The sequence below is a fragment of the Thermobia domestica genome, chromosome 4 (assembly GCF_964235325.1).
Source record: "Thermobia domestica chromosome 4, izTheDome1.hap1.1, whole genome shotgun sequence".
NCBI lineage: Eukaryota > Metazoa > Arthropoda > Insecta > Zygentoma > Lepismatidae > Thermobia > Thermobia domestica.
Genome location: NC_137457.1, coordinates 110,434,784 through 110,446,518, shown reverse-complemented (window position 1 = coordinate 110,446,518; position 11,735 = coordinate 110,434,784).

The following is an 11,735-nucleotide window of genomic DNA, read 5'->3' as shown; positions in this document are numbered from 1 at the left end:
CTGCTGCACCTCTGGTGTTATCAAGTATTTTAATCATAGAATCTACAACCAGCAGCCTGTAACATTAACTGTAGATGCATATTTCATAGGAAATTGTCTGTTCGTTATTCCGTGACTGTCACTGTATGTGGGAATCTGCTGCGGCATTGGTACAATGGAAAATCATGCTCTTCCCCAAAGTTCAATTGAGAAATAACTTAAATAACTTTTAAATGAATCTGACACAGAAGGTAGTGAGCTCGAACATAGCAAGATGGAAATAACTCTGTCAGTTTTGATTCAAAACACAGTCATCTGAACATTTTATTTGATGATGCAGATGGAATAAATTGGAGCAGTGGTACGTTTATTGTAATGAATTCCTAGTTATATTCATGATTTTGTACTAGTTTAACTTACAAAATTGACAGACAAGTCGTAGCTTGATTGCTTACATTTTATATGTTCATTTCATACGTGGAGAAATATAACGTTGTGCTACTAGACAAATTGTAACTTTTGTTGTATTGGCAACTCTTCTTCTCTGGTGACATCCTCTATAGTGCTCAATGAACGTCCCTTACGCTGCCTACCTTTTCACGAAAGAAAGGATGCAATTTGAAAGCATTTTTCCATTCTAACAAGTAAACCTTACGTTTGGGTGAATCGAGTTGCTGACTGAGACACATATGAGAAAGTAGTACTAAATGTGGTTAGTATTTCAGTGAAGTTGTAGGTGCGAAGCTCCAGGGGTTTAGGAGATACAGCTACCAGAACATCACATGGAAGTACAGAATAGTCTTCATACAGTTGAAGGTAAAAGCTCTGTAAGACCTCTTGTAACGACGAAAGGTAAATAACAAATATATGGGTACATATTAGGACTAGGGAGAAGTCATATAGTAATGGTATACCTGACGGCGGCCATCTTGAAATCCGCCATTTTGAATTAAGGTTAAGTTTTTAAAATAGTAATAGGCTCATGTGATACATGATTTAAGGCACAAATTTAATCAGAAGAACAATGGTGACATTAATTTTGATTTACGCACAATTGGTAAAAAGTTACATGGAAATTAAATATTGTTGCAGCATATGTATTAGTCCTTTACTCCACCTTCTAAATTTTGTGTTATTGATAATAATTAAATAAAAAGCAGGTGGATAAATATTAGGTCTATGGTAAGAGTTGCATTGATGGCGGCCATGTTCAAATCCACCATTTGAATCAGACAAAAGTTTTAAACAAAACGCATAACATTGACACCTTATTAATAGCAAATAAGGACTAATACATATGCTGCAACAATATTTAATTTCCCTGTAACTTTTTACCAATTGCGCATAAATCAAAATTAATGTCATCATTGTTCTTCTGATTAAATTTGTGCCTTAAATCATGTATCACATGACCCTATTCCTATTTTAAAAACTTAACCTTAATTCAAAATGGCGGATTTCAAGATGGCCGCTGTGAAGTATACCCTTACTATATGACTTCTCCCTAGTCCTAATATGTACCCATATATTTGTTATTCACCTTTCGTCGTTACAAGAGGTCTTACAGAGCTTTTATCTCCAACCGTATGAAGACTATTCTGTACTTCCATGTGATGTTCTGGTAGCTGTGTCTCCTAAACCCCTGGAGCTTCGCACCTACAACTTCACTGAAATACTAACCACATTTAGTACTACTTTCTCATATGTGTCTCAGTCAGCAACTCGATTCACCCAAACGTAAGGTTTACTTGTAAGTATAACCGAGATGGAATTATAAAAAAAATCCTGAATTCATTGGTATACTGAAGTATTCGTTGCGCTGTTCCCCATTCTACCTCACTTTACTCCACCACCACCAAAATGCTTTTAGAATCCACCTTTGTGCACATACTTCACGTTACTAAGTTGTCATTGATGTGTTTGATTGTTTCTCCACAGAAACAAATAAATGGGTCATAGTTACTAACATAAATAAAGAACGGTTATTAAACTATTACATACATATAGTTGACATCACTGTACTTAGAAACCTACTAATAATACAGAATAAAAATATATGATGCTTTAGACATCCCAAGTTTATATCAGACAAGATATTTTTTGTGAGAAATACTGACCTTTATGCTGTGGGCCACAGAGGCCACCGTAGGTGTTCCATGTAACCCCAAAAATCTTGGTGTTCCTAGGGTTCATCTTGATTTTTGAGCTTTTATTTGAAACAAAACAGTATATTGCAAAGAGTACTTGCAGTAATTCAACAGTTTGAAGGAACCATAATCTAGAAATGACGGGAATGTTAATCGTAAATTGATCATGTTCCCTCACTTGAACTCGAAAGCACACTCCGGTCACCTGTCAAAACCTTCACAACTGGATAAGATGTGATGCCATACCCACCGTACTCGAAGTCGTTCCTGCGAGAAACTTGCACTTGGTACGATCTCTTCAGCAGTGCTCCTCTAGCGTAACATTAATTACAATAAGGCTTCTACCTTCCTCAGTTTTCCTTGGATAAAGACAGGTCCTACTATGAACTATTACTTATGGCGCTTACTGAGAGATTGCACAACTTTCTTGAACAAAATAGGCAATATATCATTGTTGAATTTTATTTTTGTGTTATGAAGTACACATTGCAAAATATACACGAAGTGCGCCATGACATTTGAAACAACCTGATAACAGAACCATCATATATTTGATTCAGTACCTTTTTTGCATGTTAACTAGCTGATCCGAAAAATGGAAATAGAATCCATAAATAAACGCTCAAAAACATATGAATCACTTCGAGAAAGGATATAAATGATAACGTCTTACGAGATCAACTTGGGAAGGAACGATGCTACGACATTAGATGTTGTACTTTTGTAATGCAGTGCAATATATTGAGATGTATGTAGAATATTCCCTTTATTAATTATATGTCATATTAATGTCGTATTACTAATCATATTCTCTATGAATATGGGAAGTAAAAATGAATTCAGGTTTAGGACTAAACTACTGACATAATGGGATTATTATGGATCTTGCGATTTAACAACTTCAGTATTCCGTACAGCCAAGTCATGAAATGGTCTTACATTAAGGTGTAGAGAGTCATACTGTTCCTAGAATCGAAGTATTAGAGAATAGGATGAAAAGACTTGGCTCTTGTTAGCGGGAGTAATGTAATTTTTTAAGAGTGAACGAGATTCGAAGCTCAGCAATTTGTTTAAATGAAATATTTTAACCATTCTTTAACAAAATAAAGTACAAATAATGATAATAATAATACTAATAATATTAATACTACTAATAGTAATAATACAAAAATAGCAGACTTGTAATATCAATTACGTAGACAGTAACTTCAAGTAAAGAAAAAGTAGTGACCACGATGTGATTTGAACGCAAGTTGCTGAGAAAGGAGTCACCCGCATTCACACTTCTCCACAAATTCCTCATACCAAGATAAGGAAATAAACTGATAGTCACGAAAGCTGAACATGGAAATTTCTATTTCTACACGTATTGATACATTTTAAAGAGTGAGAAAATAATTTCTGTTGTCTTTTTGTCCTTGAAAATTGGAACTTAAGGTGATGAAGAATAAGAAGCTAAATCGGAACCATCTTTAAAAACGATGACGTAGCCATAACTTGAAGAACGTTTCTTTATATTTTTCTCCATGAGGAAGGCCTACATAACTTGTTTTTGAGGTGTAGAATGAAATCATGACTTATTTACACATTCACATAGCAAGTCTCCTATAGAATAATTAGATACATGTGTGTAGTCTTGATGAAACAATTTAAGTTACCTAACAGTTTATGTTTAATTTAAGTGACACGGTAAGTAAGTGGTTAGTGAATTGAGCTTCTATTTGTGAGACCCTGGTAAACTCCCACCCAGATTCACATATTTTACATATTTTTAAATTTCAATGTATACTCAGTGTGAAAAGTAATATACTTTCTTCTCCAGAAAGAAAATGATGTTAGAATGAAGAGAATTGGAGAAGTTATGTCGATGGGGACAATGATTTAGAAACTTACTTCCAGTAGTCCTTGTAGATTTTATATTTTCGTCGATCCTCAAGCATTTTCCTCTTTGTGCAATATTGAGATCAATGTATAATTTTCATTGGGCAACACGCTCCGAACCATACAGATTCATCTAAGACTGGAAAACTGTTTCATGTATCACGTACTTCCAAAATTACTTGGATAAAAATTTAACTCTGCAATACCATCTGCTGTCAGTGCCGACGAAAGTTACGTGTAATTTGGTTCCATTTTTTTCAGATGATTTACAAACAGCTAAAGATACGGATCTCAAGTAATGGAAAGACAATAATCAAGTAGGGAGATACTTAGGATGGTGCCTTTAATTGCCTACTGGTTTTATCCTACTTTTACGTTGTACTATTATAATTTAATTGTTACCGTGTCTTCGCCTCGGGCCCGCTCTCTTAAGAGGCCTGAAAAATTAAAGGAAAAAATCTAATAAACATTTCCAAAATATAAGAAAAACAATAAATAAAATAAATTGTACACAAAGCAAAGTGCTCCCAGTTGTTTAGTTTCCTATGATGTAAGTACTGGGGCCCCTTCTGCTAGCCTGCTTCCCAAAATGTTACTAGTTTCTTCATTTTGTATATAAATTGCTACGATCTGGTCACATAAAGGGCTCATCACCTCAGTAGCTTAATGCCCCACCAAACCTAAATCCAGTTCTGGACAAGACGGTTAATACAATAAAAATCAATGTCGAGATCTGGATTGTTACAACTATTTAAAGCCGCGCATACAACTGGCTAAACTTTGTAATTCACATTAGTGCTTTTACACGAGTGTACCTCTTTCAAACTGGACGATGTTTGCGCATCCGCTGCAAATCTGATTAAGAGCAATCTTTCTTTGCCATACACTTTATATTTGAAATTCTTAAAACAAACATTAGATAAGAAGTGTGTCAGATGATTATTAAAATATTGTATATATTGTATAATTAGTCTCTATTATATCCTTTATATTTGCAATTGTTGAAACAAATATCAGACAATTAATGCGTCAGATGACTATTGGAACATTTTATATATAGTTCTTTCCTTCTATTGCGTTATAGATGTAAAATAGTTTGTTTTTCTTTACTCCAATGCAAATCTAATGTATATCCTTCTTTATTTTATTTTATTTTATTTTACTTTTTGTTTTTATTTATTTATTTTTATTTACTTGGCTTTCTTTCTATTTTTCTTCTATCTTTTATTTATTTTTATTTTTATTTTTATTTTTATTTTTGTACATAAGTATTTCAATGTAATTTAATTCTTGTATGCCTATTGTAATGGGGACAGCAGTTCTGTTATAGGTGACAAATGAATAAATAAAGGAATAAATAAATAAGTAAATAAATAAATAAATACCACTCTTTTCTGCTGAGTCACCCAAAAGTAATTGAAAGTTCGTGATTCTTAACTCATCTCCATGGTACTCGGTTATTCGCGTTTTACAGTTATTTCGGGTACATTCAACGACAGGGACACGTACACAGATATATCGCTGACATTTAATATTTCAAAGGCTCTCTCACCGGGAATCGAAACCAACACCTTGCCGACTCAACTAACTGATGGATGGTACCTGGTTCGTTCTGAATTCAAGTAAACTGTTGAGAGAAACAAGATCTTGCTTCTTGGTTTTCTCGGAATGCTTCCACTTTCTCGTTTCAGCAATTCGTCCATCATAATTCATTCGCTTTAATCATAGTTCTCCTCAACCCAACAGGCATAATCTTGGAACATTAAAATAAAGATTTCATTTTCAAGCTGGTAACCGAAAGCAATACAAGCTTAACAACAGTTGTGTTTTTATTGTTCATTATCGTGCTTGGTATATATATGTATTGGAAAACATGGAGAATCGTAACTACATTCAAAACTGATACAGCAGACCCATAATACCTTAACCTGAAACGAAACTATTACATATCGTTTGCAATTTTTCCAAAATACCTACGTATATTCTGGAAGGTACCAATATAGTGTTTTGTTTTGAGAAAACTGAACCTAATTACGGTTCGTTTTCTGAACTAAACGGACACATTCTGTTTCATACTTAAACAGAATACAAACCAGTTTACTGCTTGTTGGAGTATGTCTAGTCACTAGATTGTAGTTGATGGTACTATGTCCTCGTGAAATCAACGGTCATTATGTAGTTCAAGTTTGGGAATTAAACCCCTGTAGTTCGCTCTTTTCGTCCATATATATATTTACATGATGGTCCAATTTATTTTTTCCATTTAAATATATCGAAAACGGTTCAACATAAATAAACCATACAATAGTTGTAAAAGCAAATGACTATGACACATCGAATGGTGTTGTCACGGTGTTGCTCAGGGCCGTCAACGAGAGCAAGGCAGGGTCCAACTTTAAATATTTAAATGAAGTCATGTGGCGAGTTATACCTCGTTCCATAGATCTTTAAAAACTAAAGTGCGAAAACTAAAGAGATTCCTTATATCGGTCACCGTATTCAAAAGGCTGCAAAGACATGGTGCCTGGGTCAGATAAAATGTTCTGTATCACTAACATAGAAACGGTTGATCATAAATGAACCAAACAAAAACTGAAATAGGGAAGTCCATGAATTAAATAGAATGGTATTGTCCCGGAGCACTGCAAGGACGTCATTCAAGGGAGCTCCTGGCCCAACTTTAAAATTTTAAACAAAATTTCGGGCGTATGATACCACGTTCGATAGATCTTTAGTGATTTTTCTTGTTCGTCACATTATTCAAAATTTACGCCATGGTTAATATATAAGATGAAACGTCCAGTACCATTAATATGACAAATGAAAGGAACAAAAAAACAAATAGGAAAAGTCATGGGGACATCGAATTGTATTATCGCACTAAAACCGAGGGGCAAAGAGCCAAATTCAACATTTTAAATGGAAACATGGGGAGAGTGATATTTATTTCAAATTGCAAAAACGGCAATGTTCGGCAATTTAGTTCTGCATTTCAGTTCACTGATTCTTGCATGAAATCATTGTATGTAAGAAAAATGGAAGGTACACCATATCTCATAAAGGTTGGCCGCATTATATAGCTATTTTGAGCCAAATATTTTTCAAATTCCAATTTCGGGTATATTCGGGAAAAGTAAAAAAGTTTCGAATCTACAAGCCAACCTGAGCGATTGGGAAAAGTTTCTTGATGTGTTTTTCTTCTTTTAAATGTAGTAAGACTTCTTATCAAGTGTAGGAAAAAGCAACTATCATTGAAATACTTAATGATACAATATTGCGAAACATTGTATTAATGTCAGCACATGTTTGTTACTTAGCTTTTCATGTATAATAGAACATTTAGATATGTAAATGAATCTTTCCATATGTAAAAAAAACCAAAGGTAAAATATACAACATAATCCTCGCCTGAGTATTAAAATAGTAGTAAAAGTAGAGCAAAAGCAGTGTTGGACGTTGGATTTCAAATCGTAAGTTTGAGCGTTCGATTCCTATCTAGGTTACTGCTTCTTTATGAAATTCTATTTTCCGCATTGCATGAAAATTATATAAAATAATTACATTAAAATATACCAGTTATGTATATATATAACATATAATCATTGCAGGACAGTAATTATTATATTTAAAATGTAACATCTAAGATAGCTGCTCACAGTACGTCGGTGTTATATACGAGAATGTTAAACACAAATTAATACAATATTTAACAGCAATAATTAAATTGCATACTTTATTTATCTGCAGCTTTTGTCATATAAGGTCACTCCTCAACATTCTTATTACAGCATGTCATTTATGTTCTTGAAAAATTAACCGATGTACAAAGGGGTATCTGAGGTATCCGAGATATAAGTATCGAATCCATCATTTCGTGGTCGCTGAGGTAAATAGTTCTACGTTCAATTTAAGTCTAATTAAGGTCCCATTAGGACCCAGGTTGGTTACGTATTGACGTAACAATATCTTAACCGATATTAGAGTTGAATCGTAAGTTTTCAGCGTCCTAAAAGTGACGCTCTTGAATTGTAAATCTGTGAAACAGTTATCAGAAAACGTAAATTCTTGTGCTGTCATTGCAAAGCATAATGTACCAACTTAGAACAAAAAGTGCCCCATTCTAGTTTTGTTATAACCAAATTAAATTCCACGTTCCATGGTTGTGCCCCTTGAGGCCAAAGGACAGGTGATTATGAATTATGAAATTAATGGTATGATATAGAAATGGAGAAAATACTGGGCAAGATGAGTTTCATATACTAGTTGAATTGACAGTTCGTAATAAACTTTGGAAATATCGTTTGTTTGCTTTGACTAGACCTTTTTCAAGCGCTTGGCCACGTAAGAGGTATCCCCAGCATGCTCGATGAGCCAGCATTTCTTCAATATCCGTATTCTGCCATTAATTTTATAATTCACAATCACCCTGTTCTTTAGCCTAAAAACATAACCGTGGAACGTAGAATTTAACGTAGTTCGATCACTGGTGGCCCCCCATCCGTTTTGAAAACTATACCACCATTGGCAGAGACTCACCGAAACGCCAAGAACCAACAAAATTACTCCCCAGAAATATGTTAAATAGCTTATATGTTATATTTGTTTATACTGAGGTAACTGTAAAAAAAAAAACACTAGAGAAAAGCAAGTACCCTGAAGTCGTCGCGAACCTTCAGCCTCAAGTTTACTAGCCGCGGATTCTTGCAACTTCACCATGAAGAAAATTTCACACGTAGAAAGATAAATTGTTGAGGTTTAATTTAGTTAACCAAACAAATTCCTCTATCTCGAGTTATGTGAGGTAATACTGTGAACCGTTTCGAGATTTATTCTTTTGTGTTGAAGAGCTCTATATGTGCAAAATTTGAGCAAAATCACCGACGACGACTTCGAAGCCTCTCCTATTTAGCAATGTTAATCAGAGATGGAGTGTGTCAACAAAACCTAGATCCACAACACACCGACCCACAACACATCGTGATCCACGACCCACCATGACCCAAAATGACTAGCCACCCAATGTGACCCATTGACCCAACGTGACCAAATCTGACCCACCACCAACTATAAATAATTCTGAACCATCGTGAACCACACCGACCCACTACAATACAACGTAATTAACTTTGACCCATGATCACGACATTCTCCCTACAGAATAAAGAGGATATTTTTGTAATAATCATTTTTTTTTCAGAAGTAAGCTTTTGTAAAACGTCAGATCCTGCATCTCAAAAGTCAAGTAATAAGTTCTATTGCCAGTGTAACAGTTGAAAATATCAAAATCCAAAGAGAGCCTGAACGTCTTTCTTGGAACCAAATGAAAAAAAAAGAAATATTGAGTTCTTTAAAGTAAAACGTAGGCAAACTCAGCAGTGTTCAGACAATGTTTTCTACAACGCACTGAGCAGAATGGGTCGGTGAGTCATGGGAAGTGGTGTTTCACAGTTTGTCAGGTCATACTGAGCCACGATCCACTGACCCTCTCGCAAATCTGGATCCATTTTACCCACTCCATCTCTGATTTTAATTTGTCATATATCATTTAAAATACGAAACATACATATACACAATTTTTTGTCGATTGCGAAGGCTGGCGTGATACATATACTGGTTGAGATGATCATTTCTTCTTAAGGTGAGAAATTGATAAGATTAAACAGCACGTCTTGAAGTGGGTCCAAACTACATCCCACAGTTATTAAAACTCTTTCGCGACCCCAGAAAACTATAAGTTCCACAAATATTTAACTAAGTTTGCATTTTATTGGACATCGGCGAGCTCCTCGTCCTGTAATGAAGGTGATGAATTTGGATATAACACCATTGAGAGCCCACTATTCATCTCAGCGACCGAGAAAACTATGGATAATCATCTACCATCAGTCGCTTTCCAATATTTTCCATGTCACTACTCCCATCTTCTATTCCTTGGGTTATCTGACTTCCACAATATTTTTCTTACATTGAAAGTAATATGTCTCCCACATTTGGTAAAACTTGCTCCAGACATTCCGGAGTTTTGCTGGAATATACACTTACACATGTATTAAAATATTCAGAGGTGTGTGAGCAACGCCAACGATGTTACCACTCTAAATTCAAAATCCAGGTCACATAGTCGGTCATGTTAAATCGTGGCATTAAACGCCATTGTGATTGCAATAGCTTGATGAACCCGAATTATGGATTAATCACTAATCTCAGTCACTTGAGACATTTTATTTTTCATCATTTTTTGGCCGCCATGGCGATGGGGTTTGAATCGATTGAGTTGATTTTGAGTTTAGCGCTCCGTGCAGCAGTGAAGCTATAGAAGATGTAGACCTACTAATTAACGTAGAATGTGAATCACATGAGCTCCCGTCAGGAGCGGAACCTATACGCTTAGCTACAAAGGATCTTTACGATAAGGGTTGGACTTAGATTTTAACGCTTTCGAAGTTGTAATTATTAATATTTTCAACAACGAAAACTATGCATTCACCACTAATATCGTTCGCGTTTACTTCATGTATATATATCATGATCAATGTGACCAAAAGTTCCTGACACCTGACTAAAAATAACATACAAGTACGTGGCGCTCTCCTTCGGTACTGCTGAAATTCAATATGGTGTTGGCCCAACTTTAGCCTTGATGACAGCTTCCACTCTCGCAGACATACTTTGAGTCAGGTGCTGGAAGGTTTCTTGGGGAATGGCAGACCATTCTTCGCGGAGTACTGAACTGAGGAAGGGTGCCGAAGTAGGTCAGTGAGTCATGCCACGAAGTCGGCATTCCTAAACATCGCAAAAGTGTTCTATACGAATCGACTCAGGACTCGTTGCAGGCCAGGCCATTACAGGGATGTTGTGGTCATGTAACAACTCGACCAGAAGCCGTGCAGTAGGATCAGGTGTTAGATCGTGTTGAAATATGCAATCGCCATTCCCGGATCGCTCTTCAATAGTGTGAAGCAAGAAGGCGCTTTAAACGTCAATGTAGGCCTGCCTTGTAAGAGTCCCAGGAACTAGGGGTCCAAGTCCCCTTCTTGAAAACCATAACCTCACCACCACTGAATTTTAGTGTTGGCACTTCACACGCTAACAGACGAAGTTCACCAGGCATTCGCCATACCCACACACTGCCGTCGGATTGCAATATTGTGTAAAGTGATTCGTCACTCCAGAAAACGTTTTTCCACTGTTCAATCGTCCAATATTTACGCACCATACACCAAGCGAGGCGTCCTTTTGCATTTATCTGCGTGATGTGTGGCTTATGAGCAGCAGCTCGTCCATGAAATGAATGTTTTCTCACTTCACTTCTAACTGTCATAGTACTTGGAGTGGATCCTATTGAAGTTTAGAATTACTGAGTGATGGTCTGGATATGTGTCTGCCTATTACAATTTACGACTCTCTTCAACTGTCGGCGGTCTCTGTCAGTCAAGAGACGAGGTCGGTCGGTACGCTTTTGTGTTATACATGTCCCTTCACGTTTCCACTTCACTATCATCTCAGTCACAGTGGACCTAGGGGTATAAAATGTTGCGCACAGACTTCTGACATAAGTGACGCCCAATCATCCTTCCACATTCAAAGTCCGTGAGTTGCACGGAGCACCCCATTGTGGTTTTTCACGTGGTTTAATGACTACTCAGGTCGCTAATAATGAGTACCTGGCAGTAGGTGGCAGCACAATGCACCTAATATGAAATAAGTGTGTTTTGGGTGTGTCCGGAT